Below are 14,582 nucleotides of genomic sequence, written 5' to 3'. Positions count from 1 at the left end.
CCCTTCCTGGCTCAGCGGCGGCGTCACCGCTGCTCGGCGGTGCAGGCCTTAGGCCCTGGTTCCTGAGGAATCCCCGGATGAGCTCCCCACTGGCCTCTTCGTTCGCTCTTCCTGGTCTGGGGCGGGGCTGGTCCGGGGCGTGACGGTTGGGGCCTTCTCTGCCCTGCCGGGTTGGGGGGTGTGGTGGCGGGGCCGGCTCCTGGGGGTAGGGCGGGCTTCGCTGCCGGGATTGGGGGGGGCTCCGGCCCGCTCGGCCCGGGGGCCCTGCTCCGGCCGGTCTCGGCTTGGCGGCTTGGGTCGGGGCCTGGGGCCCTGTGGCCCTTTATCCTTCTCTTGTGGGCTCTTCTTTCCTGGGGGCGATTCCTCTCTGCATTCTCCATCCGGTGCTTTCTGGGCAGGGGCGTGGCTCTCTGGGACTATGTTACTGTCTAGATAGAGCTGCTCAGGCTGGTTTAATCTAATAACAGTTGGAAAGTATTTGGATCAGTGTGATAACTGTAAATAATATATGTAGCACGAACAAGGATATTGTCTGGTTCTAATCAGACTTATAGTATCAACATTGCATTTAGTTCTTTATTCAACACAATTTGCTTTTGTCAGGAGGTGAATAAACCCACTCATTATTTCAATCACACCCTCAATCTTGTTCTCACTTATGGTATTGACATTGATCAGGTTCCCAGAGTGCTGCCCCCTGGAGGTTCCTAGGTTTTCTACAAGTAGAATGGAGGCGGAGCTTTCAGCTTTCGGGCTCCTCCCATGAGGAACCACCTCAGGTTCAGTCAGGGAGGCTGACGGGCTTTACTTCGAAGGTTCGGCTCAAGACCTTTCTATTTCATAAAGTTTTTAGTTGGAGCTGCTTCAGGACCCTGGACCATTTTCTAGTCCAGCTGCTGGAGGTTTAGACTGATGGACTGATGCTGAGCTTTTTTTTTTTTTTCTCAGTCACCATGTGTCACTAAAATGTCTGTCTCTGTGACTGGAACTGGAAGTTTGTGGTCTGAGCCTCCTGCCCCAAATCTGTAGCAGCGAGCAGATCTGTCTGCTGAATTGAATGGAGGATCCCTGCCCCGGACCCAAAGCAGGATTTGAATCCCTCCAACAACCTGTCGGTCTTATATTTCTCTTTCCTTCTTCCATCCCTTTACCCCCACCGGAACAACAGAAAGCCTCCCCCGCTGAGCCTGCTTCTGCAGGTGTCTTCCTGTTAAAAGGAAGTTGTTTGTTTCCAGTCTTGCTTGCTCAGGTGGAATTGTTGTTTTATCTTTGTAAAAGTTCCTTTGAGTTTTTTGTGCTATGCAAATAAAATTGAATTGAGTCTGATCATTGCTCATGAAACCTGGTCAGAAAGCTGCAGGTACGGAGCTGTGCGTGACTTTGTGAAGTGTTGGTCTGTGTCATAAAGCCTTCCGTGCAGCAGTGTTTTACACCTGCAACTGGCTCTAATGTTACATTGTTTATGCGTTAACACATCTGCCACCTTTCCTCCCACATGGCCCACAGATGGTCCACATTTATACAACATCTGAACAGCGGGAATAAAAGCCGCAGGCTTTTTTATGGGGAGGCGCTGTGAGCTTTTAAACTTCATTATTACACATATAGACAGAGGAAATGGCAGCAGCTGCTCTATCCCATCTATTGTGCTGTTATTCCTCTCCATGGCACCAATTTACATTTACGAGCCAGGTTTCTGGCAAATGTAAAGCAAATATCTACACATTTTTAAAAGACGGGAACAAACAACAGAATTAGAGCACGCTGCTCTGACCAATCACACCTCGACTGTAAAGCCGAGACAAGTCGTTAAACGAGGCGAAAGCTCAACATCCTGATTTACAAAAGGTTGAATACTGCAGGCAACTCATCGAGATCAAACTATCAGCATCATTAACGTGTGCAAATCTATCAGAGGTGGGAATATTTAAATGAGGGATTGATTTCTTGTCCAGCGTAGAGGAAGTTCATTAACACTTTGGAGAGACTTGATATTGGAGATGATCTGTTGGAGAGTGAACGCTGTCGAGAGAACAACCACAACAACTGAAGACATTAAAAAATCACAGCTGAGGTTTCCTAGTTGAACTTCAGGACCTGGTGATGGAACGTTGATGATTCGGGTGGCGAACATGCCCGAGAAGGAACCAACACATCAGGACCAAAACTGTTTCCACTTAAAATGTGTCTCTGTTATTTTACTATGGAAGCTTTTCAAACTTCAGAAAGGGTTTCATGAGGACATGGACGAACAGAAGTAACATTCTGCAGCTCTTCATGACGACTCCACCTCCACTGACCAGGGGAGTTTGTTCAGACAGTAGCTTCGGGTCATAGCAGCATGCATATCAGCGTTCTGTCTGAGCTGGTCTGATGTTGTGAATCTCATGCTTGTGTTTCATGCTGTCATAGAGCTGAGGTCCTTCTCCTGTCTCTCCACCATAGGAAGAGCAGAGTATGTGTTTCCTGCCATATCTGTCATGGTGGGCCCAAGCTTCACACCTGCTGTGGGGTCTAGCTCTCACTGCGTTTTGCCAGGATGACGCTGAGGGCTGCACATCTTCTCTACAAAAGCATTTAAATGTTTTAGCGAAGTGACAAAGGGAACTGAAGTCTAAGGTCTCACAGCTGTGCCGTGTTTTCGTGACTATCCCTCCCTGTCCACCACACCAGCCCCACCGTGTCCAGTCTGAGTCTGGTTCTTCTTAAAATGAATGTCAGCTCAGCTGTTTGCCTTCATACATGAGCACCTGTAACTGAGGAGAAGACATGATGGTCTAATATTGGGACATTTAGGGTGTGTCCATTGGTGGATCCAGATCACGTGCAGTTGTACACATCTGGCCAGACCTGAACCAGCCAACAGCTCTGACTGAGACTTTCAGCTGCTGAAATGTTTTTTCCTCAGGCTGTCATGGGTCCGGGTGTGTGTGTGTAATATTATCAGACGACTGGACCAAACAGTTTTTTCTGTGGCAGAACAGCTTGTGACGTCGTTCACATGCAGGAATGACTGAAAAGAGCAGCACACAAATACACACTGTCTGAGGAAACAAACCTGCTGAGTCCTTCCTACACAGGCAGTCTGCTTAAATAGAAGGCCAGACCTGAAGAAGGTACAGCTGGCCCGTTGGGGGGAAGCACTCTGGGTGACCCAGGCCTGGAAACCAGCCTCAGTCACAAGATCCAAGACTGCTGTCTGCCTCATCCATCATGCTTCCTCAGTGGAGGGCTAAAATATTACACAGGGTTCAATCTGGTTCCTCATCCTGCTTCACTGGAGGTTATAGGTCATGCTGCACGTGACATAATAAATTGTAGAAATTCTCCAAATACTCGCTTCCTTTTGTATATGCTGGAATATCTTTAGTTCATTTAGTTTTTACACACATGCAGGTTGAATTCTGATCCAACAAACCTACAGCAGAACGTTGTTACCTCAGAACAGCGGTTTGATGATGTTTGGTCCTGCATTGCTCTCACATTGAAGGAAAGTATGCAAGTAATAAAGATTAAACATGAAGCAGGCAGAGCTCCAGAGCTGATTTACTCACGTGTGAGAGCAGAGGGTGAAGGATTAGCAGGAAGCCATTGACTGCAGCAGAACAAAGCTCACAATGGAGCATGAATGCCAACGATTACAAGATTTGATCTGTTTTAATATACTGTCATGCTTTGATGACTTACAGTGTGTCTCAGTGTGTCCTCTCCAGTGGCGTTTCTAGATGTAAATACTTTGTGGGGCAAGATTTTATTTCGGGTCTAGTGACTCCACTGAATTCCAAAGTAAAGTGTGTGCACAACCTTTCAGCCACATCATAACAACCATATAGACGCTGATCATGTAAAAATGTTGAGCCTTGGAGATGGCCCATCAAAGAAAAGATTCAATTTGAAAGAAGAAAAAAAAGTCAAAGACAGGACTCAAACCAGGTCGGAGTGTTTCTAAGACGGAAGCTCAACCACTCGACCACGAGTAAAACTACAAATACAGAAGATTCTTAGAAACTGTTGGTCACTTGTCACTCATTTACCACTAGTGACCTTCAGTTTCTCAGATAAAGTAACAGTTTCAAACTCGGAGTTGTAAATAATCGACCTCATTAATTTGGATTCTTAACTGTGTGTTAGCTTTAGCTGCTAACAAGCTGGTATTTGTTCGACTCGCTCTGGTTCTGTGAAGCAGAGCCTGAAGGCCCCTGCATACTCCCTTTTGAACCCATAAGAACAAGAAGAAAATTCGGCAGTGACGTCAGCCAGCAGCAGAAAAAAAAAGCTTTTTCGGCAGGACTGTTCATACTCCGATAAGAAGCTGCCGAACTCGCAGGCCACGCCCCCTCACAGCAGGCACAAGTCTGTGAAGCGGCGTTTAAACTTTTCAACTGCACAGTTTATTTCTGGCCTCCAGTGCTTTCAGAAATACATTTCTCTGAACTTTTTCAGTTATAAAAAAGTTTTTGTCCGAGCGCGATGTTAGTCCAGTTTTAACTACAGGAGCTGACAGCTGTTCGTGATGCGTTCAGGTGCATCACGTCAGCCTACACTCCAACATTTTAATGAGCTGCGGCGCTCGTACAGTAGCGCTGTTACAAGCTAAATATGATTAAAATATTATCGATAGTCATGAGCGAACTAGAACACGCATGCGCAGCACACGGCAGTGCAGAAGTTTCGGCAGTGCGGCTCCCACATAGTTCGGCCAGGGTGGTTGGCACAGCCCAAACAAATTTGTTGGGCCAGAAGGAGCTGGCCGAAGGAAATGACATAATTTTGTTCGACAGGACCCCGCACTGCGGAACTTTTGTCTTGTTCTTATGGAGTATGAAGAGGCCTTGAATCAGCGCCAGCCAATCACCTCTGAGCTTCTAAATGACAACGTTGTTAGTGGGCGGGGCTTCAAGCCCCATGAGGAATCAAAATCACATCATCTGAATGAATGAATGGAGCCACAGTCTGAGCATGAACACTTTACTGCATCCAATACACACTGCATGGTGAGAGAGGGGTGAGCTACACTCATGCAATACACACTGCATGGTGAGAGAGTGGTGAGCTACGCTATTGCAATACACACTGCATGGTGAGAGAGGGGCGAGCTACACTAATGCAATACACACTGCATGGTGAGAGAGGGGCGAGCTACACTCATGCAATACACACTGCATGGTGAGAGAGGGGTGAGCTACGCTATTGCAATACACACTGCATGGTGAGAGAGGGGCGAGCTACACTAATGCAATACACACTGCATGGTGAGAGAGGGGCGAGCTACACTAATGCAATACACACTGCATGGTGAGAGAGGGGCGAGCTACACTCATGCAATACACACTGCATGGTGAGAGAGGGGTGAGCTACGCTATTGCAATACACACTGCATGGTGAGAGAGTGGTGAGCTACGCTATTGCAATACACACTGCATGGTGAGAGAGGGGCGAGCTACACTAATGCAATACACACTGCATGGTGAGAGAGGGGCGAGCTACACTCATGCAATACACACTGCATGGTGAGAGAGGGGTGAGCTACGCTATTGCAATACACACTGCATGGTGAGAGAGGGGCGAGCTACGCCATCGCAATACACACTACATGGTGAGAGAGGGGAGAGCTACACTAATGCACCAACAGTGTGGATCAGGAGGAAACAACCTGAAACCCCAAGAGGAGACTAAGAACCAGGGAGGACAGTCCTCACACAGTAATTATGTGCTATATAAGAGGAAGTTTTATTCACAGACAAGAAAATATTGTAGATAATCCTTAAAGAATTAATGACATCCTTTGCATGCAGTCCTTTCTGATGACACCAGGTGGGGCTCAGTCCCACCTGCTCCTAATGACCAGTTTTCTCTGGTCCTCACACTGATTGTCCTGTTCTGACGTCTGTTCCACCTTAGATTCCTTTGTCTTTGTCCTCTGCAGGGTGTTTGTAACTTACTCAGCCTGAGTAACTGATGGGTTCATTTTAAAGGATAAATGGATTTCACTTATAGATCGCCTTCCCACTGCTTCAGCAGCCCATTCACTCATTCACCCTGTAGCATAGGACTTCACGTCTCAGGTCGGAGATCTCAGATTGAGATGTCTGTCCACGTTCAACCATTTATTAAGTCAACATAACGCCCTCTGCTGCCTCTTCAGGCCACAGTCCCTTCCTCCTCCTGAGGCTTCCTCTTTATGCCTCGCAGCTCATGACCCTCGGAGAGGAGAGGAGACTAGTCCCTGGTGGGACTCAGGTGTGTGTCAGCTCCATGGTTTGAAGAAAAATAAAGATAGATAATATATATAGACCTTATCGTTGCATTCTAATGCATTCTGGACCACTAAATACTACATTGTGACATTCTTAAAAGTAATACTTTCTTTTCTCCTTGACATTTTTGATGATCCATCCACTAAATGTTCTTGCTTTGTTAAAAAGTTGTATATTTTCTTTTAAGTTAATGGCCTCTTTTCATTGGTGATGGTTTCCACCTGAACCTGTACCTGACTCACCTGACTCCAAACTCCACAACATTTACTTGTTTATGCCCTCTGTAGTTTCACATTGCTTCTATCTGCACCCTAAACTGAGCAGCTGTAAACTTTGAACTCTGAAATAGCTTCTATTCTCCTGTTATTAGTTATTAATAGAATTTTAGATCTTATTTGTTCTCTGCCGGCCTCCTAGAGCTCAGTCCCAAGACCTTAGAATCTCACAATCACACATAATTAAATTGGTAGGGGAACAAGCATGATTGTCAATACTTACATCAAAATCAGCATTTTCACAGCAAAGAATATTTTATTCTTGAATTATGTGCAGTTATCCAAACGTGTCAACATTTCGGAAATGAAAACTTAAATTAATCATAGGCCCATAGATAATCTGCAGATATAATTCCTCAGCAATTCCTGACCAATCACGTTGCTCGATCCAGTTGCGAGTCGTGTACTTAAACCGATAATTCCCTATATTTTGCTGAAGAAAGTCGTGATGGTGATAGTGGTGCCATCTTAAATATCTCTGCTTTTCCAGCCAGTGCATGCAAGGAGTGATCATAAAACAAAGATTACCAAACGCACATCAACGCAGACAACGGTTTGAATGTCTCTTTTCTTTTCCAGATATAGTCTTTTATTGTCTATATATTTATGTATTTGTATTACAATTATAGATATCAGTATACATCCATCCATTCTCTTTCCAGCTTATCCAGTTCAGGGTCGTGGGGTGCTGGAGCTGATCCCAGCCTACTGTGGACGAGGACAAAGTTCACCTGGACAAGTGAGGACAGGGTTCACCTGGACAGGTCCCCACTCTGTCACAGGGCAAACACACATAGACAACCACACACAATCACATTCACACCGCGGGGCAATCTAGCATCACCAATTGACCCTACATGCATGTTTTTGGACAGTATACATCATGGTTTAAAAATGTATTTTTTACTTTTGTTTAAATTTATTATGTATTTTGTAAACATTTCTTTGTAATGGTTCAGTTATGTGCTTTTAAAGAAACATGTTTCTTTACATAAGATATTTGTTGTTTGGTTCTTTCATTATCAACTGGACCTACACTTTGTCCTCATGAAGACTGGAATTCTCTCTTCGGGGACACTTACCCTTGGATTTGCGGGTGGATTAACTGTATATAAAAACCTCGAATACAATTCAGATATAAACAGTAGAAATGCTGAGTGAGCCTTGTAATGTCTCACCACCCCACTCCCGTGGTCATGATGATTGTAATTCATTTATCTGATCATTGATCAGCTGTTTCATCATATTTAGAAATGATGCTGAAGGTCTGCTGATGGCATTCGACTGCTCCTTTAAAGAGACGATGGTGGCCACGTTTCCACCTGCGACTTTCAAAAGGAGCGAGCCTGCTGTCTAAATCCTGGAAGAAAAGACGAAGTGATCAGCAGCTCGTCATCACTGATGGAAATAGTGTGAGGGTCTGAGAGATCACTAACTGTAGAGGTGGAGGAGAGGAGTCTGATCTGAAGGTGGAGGTCAGAGGAGAGTGACATCATGGAGGAGAATGACATCATGGAGGAGAGTGACATCATGGGGGTCAGAGGAGAGTGACATCATGGCTGTCAAAGGAGAGTGACATCATGGAGGAGAGTGACATCATGGGGATCAGGAGAGTGACATCATGGAGGAGAGTGACATCAGGGAGGAGAGTGACATCAGGGTAGTGACGCCACCATGTGTCAGAGTGTTGTAGAGGAAGGAGACATTTTGGTGGCGACACAGCAGACTGATAAAGTTCAGTTTTATCTGTTTATTAAATATTTGAACAGGGACTGTGACAAGGTTCAGTGGACTTTGTGTTTTATCCTCAGTCACTAGAGGTGGAGGAGGAGGAGAGTGGAGGATGTCGACTGTCTCGAGAGCATCCAGAGCGCATGCGGTGCAGAGCATCTACACTGAAGCTCCAAAATGTGTGTGTACAAAGCCGAAGGTTGTCGTACCGGGACACACATTGGTGGGAAGTGGCGCAGCACCCGTTTTGTGCGTCAGCAGCGTTTATATATGAAGCTCCTGGAGAGCAGGCAGACATCCTCAACCACTGTTACTCTACAGAACTGCTCAGCAGCATTACCAACACCAGCGTGTCTGACCACCATACCTGATCAGACCACAGCATTAGCCTCCACCTCATTAACAAACATCACCACCGCTCCATCCATCCTTGTGGATGATACGTTGTTGGCTGCTCCCACCACCACCTCTTACACCACCATCACACACTCCTCTCCTGGTCAGCTTGGTGGAAACCATGATGCTAAGCAGCTAATGCTGCTAACAGCACCACAGCCTCAACAAACCAGACAACACACACCCGCACACACTCACACACCACATGCACTCACACCACACACACCACTCACACCACACACACCACACAAACACACACCACTCACACCACACACACCCACACATTCACACCACATGCACTCACACTACACACACTCACACCACACACACACTCACACAACACACACCCGCACACAATCACATACTCACACCACACACACCACATGCACTCACAACACACACACTTACACTCACACCACACACACACTCACACCACACACACCAGTCACACACTCACACCACACACACTCACACCACACACACCAGTCACACACTCACACCACACACACTCACACCACACACACCAGTCACACACTCACACCACACACACTCACACCACACACACCAGTCACACACTCACACCACACACACCATGAAAGGTTTGAAACTGTTAAACAGTCAGAAAAGCCAAAGTCAACTTCTCCTCAGTTTCTGCCCAGTCACTCTGCACAGAGAGAGAGAGAGAGTTTCACATAGCTAAAAACTTTTTCTTGGATTTTAGAAATTCATGGGAGGTTGGATATTGGCCAGTAACTTTCTCAAACACCTGAATAGAGCCTGCTGCTGAGGTGGAAGGTTAAAGGAGATACTCTTCCACCTGTGGAGAGACAAAGAGGAGAGTCATAAAGTACATGTGATTGTGAATGGCGGGACATTAACAGGTCCTTCACACTGCGTTTCAGAAGAGGATATGTCTGTTTTGAAAGACAAAAGTTGAAAAAACCCTGTGAAGTTCATCTTGTAGACACACAAAGACAATGTAGGGCATCATCAATCCCGACTAGAGGAGAATATCTGGAAAAAAGAGCGTAACAAATCACTGGTTGGACCAGTCTGGCACTTTAACAAAAACAAACTTTCCTCCCTCAGGTTTTACACTGTCTGTGTCTGAGTTTACACTGTCTGTGATATGAAGGGTCACACAGTAATTTCAGGAAACACACTGAAATTAGACCCTGAACACAAACATCCTCCTCCCAAGGGGGCATGGTGAGCTGCAGCTCTGTGATGGATGGCTCCAGATCCTCAACAATACCAGGTTTGGACTGAGGACAGAGTCCACATCCAAGAGGCTGGAGGGACTCCGAATGAAGAGTTTCTGAGGAACCTCAGTACCAACAACACTGACAACGTCACATCCATATTATTTACTTAACATGTACAGCTCTGCAGGAAAAAAATGAAACTTCACAAAGACTGACTGATTCAGATTGATTGATACTGAACAATGGAAGGAGTGGGTCAATTCATTACAGCATCAGTTGTAAAATCCAGTCATTTCAAGTCTGCTCCCAGAGTTTAACCTGAATGTTTGTTCCTGGAAAAAGCCGGAACACGGCGAAGTCTGGATGCTGTATTTCTTGATTTACTGGAGGCACCCGGGTCTGTTTCTGGTATCAGATTCAGGCTACTGAGTTCTCATGGAGAGCTTTCAGAGCAGAGAGACAACGTTAACAGGCTCTGTGTCATTCCTCATGGTTTTATCATCAATATCATGTTCATGTTCGCAGTGAGGTTTTCACTCTGATTCACAGGACACACACCAATTCTGGTCCAGTATTTGAAAAGAAACATTATTATTATTAATAATAATTATAATAATAATTCTTTAAGTATTGAAACATGTCATTGTGATTCCTGGGGGGGGGCATACAATACCCTTGTTCGTGCTCCATATATTATTTACAGTTATCACACTGATCCAAATACTTTCTTGCTGTTATTAGATTAAACCAGCCTGAGCAGCTCTATCTAGACAATAACATGATTTTCTAGATTAACCAGCCTGAGCAGCTCTATCTAGACAGTAACATGAAGCAGGAACATGAATTAACAAAGAAGCAACAACAAAAGAGAAACATGATTTTGAAAGTGGAACGAATGATGGTAGAAAACAAGCAACTTCAGCAACACATCTCATGAGGAACTGTTGTAGCAACACCCCGGGGCCCGAGGCCATTGGGCCCAGACCCCGTCACCCCAGCGACCGGCAGCCCCCAGACAAGGAGGCCCCAGCGATCCACCCCAGAAAGCCACGCCCTGCCCAGAAAGCACCAGATAGAGAATGCAGAGAGGACCCCCCCCAAGGCAAGAAGAGCCCACAGGAGAAGGATAAATCCCTGCCGGGAGCCGGAAGCCCCCCCAATCCCGGCAGGGCAGAGAAGGCCCAGGACCAGCCCCTAACCCAGACCAGGAAAAGCGAAGGGTCGGCCGGGCCCTTCGGAGGACAGCCAACCTCCCACCCCCAGGAGCCTCATACCCCACCACCCACGTTCCCGCCCCATGATCCTTCCCGCCGATCTCCATAGACACAAACCACAGACACAGACACACTCACACCCTCACACACTTGGGGGGAGCCCCTACCTTACCACACACACACACACACCATATTTCAGGCCCTGGAGGTCAAAGACTAAAACTAAAAGAAAACTTCAATGGCAGACTGAAGCTCATATTCACTGACCTCAGCTCTAAATAAACCGTCGTCTCCAACACATCTTGAAAAGCTGGTGGTTCCTTATTGTCCGAGCAGAACAGTCCTGAATGCTGATGACTGCGAGTTTGAAGCTTCGTGAAACAGGAGTAACAACTTGTGTGAGGAAAATTCCTAGGCAGTAAAAATTGACCTCACGTCTCCTGGAAGCCTTCTTTTAGTTAATCTGGTGTAGGTTTAGAATCCGGAGAGAACTCTTTCCACTAACGTCTTCTCACCAGTGAAATGTATATCAACCTTTAAATGCGTACAACTCCAAATGGTGCCTTTGGTACAAACAAATAAAAGTACCTCTTGATAATTATTTGGTGGTGGGGTTTAAAAAAGAAAAAGAAAAACAGAAAAAGCAATTTCTAAATCATAAGATATTTTATCATCCCGGTGCAAATATGGTTAAATGTTTATTTCATTTGATGCTCATATTTTCTCTTCAATAAATTATTTGATTTTATTTGGTTAAATGTGCCAAAAATCGGTATTTTTCACAAAGTTTCTATTCAGATTATTGTCGGATTGCACAGCATTTCCTCAGCTTTCACAAGTTCACCCACAGTCTCAATGCTGGCTCCCGGGGAACAGCTTGCTCACTGAATGCTCAGTACTGCCCCCTGCTGCTCAGTTCTGGCTCCCAGCATTAACTCTGCTCTGCATTTCACCAAATATTACTTCCGATGAATAACTGGATATTTTCTGTGTCCTGCCGGGTAAGTCCAGCGGTCCAGATTGAGCCTCTGATGCATCATCTTTTAGATTCCGGTCCATTTAGGTGAAAACTGTTCATATTGAAGTCCACTGCATGAGACATCCCTCTGTAAATTCTAAATTCATAATGATTTCTACAAATATGAAAAGTGTGGAGTGTTGCATGTGACGTCGTCGTGGCGGCGCTCCCACTTCCTGTAGGCTAACATACACACAGCGTCTGCCCAAACATCCCTGCAGCGCCACACACTGTCAGGAGGCAGACCACGCATGACACACGGCCTCCCTTTTACCCACAAACCTCCTCAGCCAACTATCAACATCAGCGGACTTCCTTTATTCCAGTTAGAGCAGAATCTGCAAATTGTTTACGTCCATTTGTCAGAAACCGCAGAGTTGCCGCTGTGCGTGTGGCTGACAGTTGGAGAATAAATCATGGAAGAGCGTAGCTGGATCAACCATATTTTCTTTTTTGTTTTGTTTTTATGACAGTTAATAACCTCAGCCTCTTTGCATTGCTGAAGTAATGTCGTTAAAAACAGCTGTCATAAAAAAATGCTGTAAAATAGACTTGGAAGGTTTTTGGTTTTCCCAGAGATCTGCTGACAGTTTTAGCTCCATCAGTTCAGGCTGAAGTGTTTTCATCCACAGACGGAGCGCCTGTGCTCTCGTGTGAACATCAAACTGCTGGTTTGCTCATGCAGCAGCAGGAGAAGTGATGTGCACGGTGCTGTAAAATATTTAGAAACACTAAAACGATCTGTTTTTTCTTCTCAGCTCCACTGATTCTGTCAAATAACCTGTTTTCAATGTTTTCCATCACAAATGAACCTTCTGCATGTTTAAGACCCACAGTTCCTCCCAATCCTTGTCACTTCAGAGGTTTGAAACTCATGTCAGTCCAGAGGGAACACATGAAGCCTTACTTAATCTCAGGTGAGCCAGATCTGTCAAATAAACTCAAAATAACATTGGATGACTTATTTATTTTGCTGATTTTACCATCAAGACATATGAAGTTTTAATAATCTAGATAGAACAGAAGAGGAGTAGGGCTGATGCAAGCTGTTTCTCCTTCCTCATTTTCAGGCAGCAAATATACTATTATTATTATTATTATTATTATTATTATTATTATTATTATTATTATTATTAGTAGTAGTAGTAGTAGTAGTAGTAGTAGTAGTAGTAGTAGTGATGACCCCGGCTTGCTCAGTTGGTAGAGCATGAGACTCACAATCACAAGGTAAAGGGATCATGTCCCACGCCGGGCGCCACCGTCCCGTGGGCTCACCACCTGCAGGAAGGTTCTTAATGGGTGCAATATGATCTGGGTGACAGTGCTCAGACTGCCACGCCCGCCACCCGGAAACTGATAAGAAGGAGAAGATGGATAGTGGTAGTGTTATTATAATTCTTATCTATTTTTCTTCAGATAACTATGAGTACAATCGTTATTGTTTTATTTTTTTAATTAGAAAAATTTTCAAAATGAAGATACAGTATATGAAACCAAACAAATGATGTTGATGAAGCAGTGGCAATTGATTAAATAAATGAAAAATTTGGATGTTCAGACAAATCTGCTTCAACTTTGAGAAGTTACCAAGTTGATTTGGACCAAAATCCCTGCAGAATAAAGTAGAATAAAGAATTATGAATGTTCTACTCTACATTGTGGTGTCTCCGGTGGACATAGAGACAATGAATGCAGATCTGAAGCAGTATAAAAGTTGCTGAAGTGTTTCAGGGATGGATCATGATGAACACAGTCATCTCAGCAGTTCAGCGGTCAGTACGCATTCCCTCTAACGAAGCCTGACAGTCCACTACACATCCCGTTACATGGAGATTTGGAGTATTCCCATTACCTCATTGGTTTCCTTTAATATCCATCCATGCAACACAAACTCAGTGTTGTAGAAGCTCGCGCAGCAGATGGTGTAAAAACAGGAAAACTTCCTGTGAAGACCGTGACACCTGTGATAACCTCACTTCACATCACCGAGCTCTTCAACACCAAGGATGGGAGCAGCAATCCTGTGATGAGCTGCAGTAATAGAGTCTCTGGACGGGACGGAGCTCTCTGCTATACCGCTCGCTCTCCTTCTCCACCCTCAAATGATCATGAACTATGGATCATCTCCACCCTCAACTGATCTCGAACTCTGGATCATGACTGAAAGAATTAGATGGAGTATATCTAGTCTGGTCCTCAGATACTGCCGATGGATGGATGGATGGATGGATGGATGGATGGATGGATGGATGGATGGATGGCACCACAGTTCAGTTATGAAATGATTTTCTCCACTGAGCAGTGAGATTAATAACCTCCATCATTGAATAAACATAGAGACCATGTGGCTGTCCGTTGGGCTGGATGTGAAACTGTTTTAGTTCTTCGTGGAGGAAGAAGGTAAATGGATTTCACTTATATAGTGCTTTTTGTGAGGTGGCATGGCTCGGTTGGTAGAGCGGCTGTCTCACAATTGGAAGGTTGCA

Source organism: Lipophrys pholis (assembly GCF_963383615.2).
Source record: "Lipophrys pholis genome assembly, chromosome: 15".
Taxonomy (NCBI): domain Eukaryota; kingdom Metazoa; phylum Chordata; class Actinopteri; order Blenniiformes; family Blenniidae; genus Lipophrys; species Lipophrys pholis.
This window is presented reverse-complemented; position numbering follows the sequence as displayed.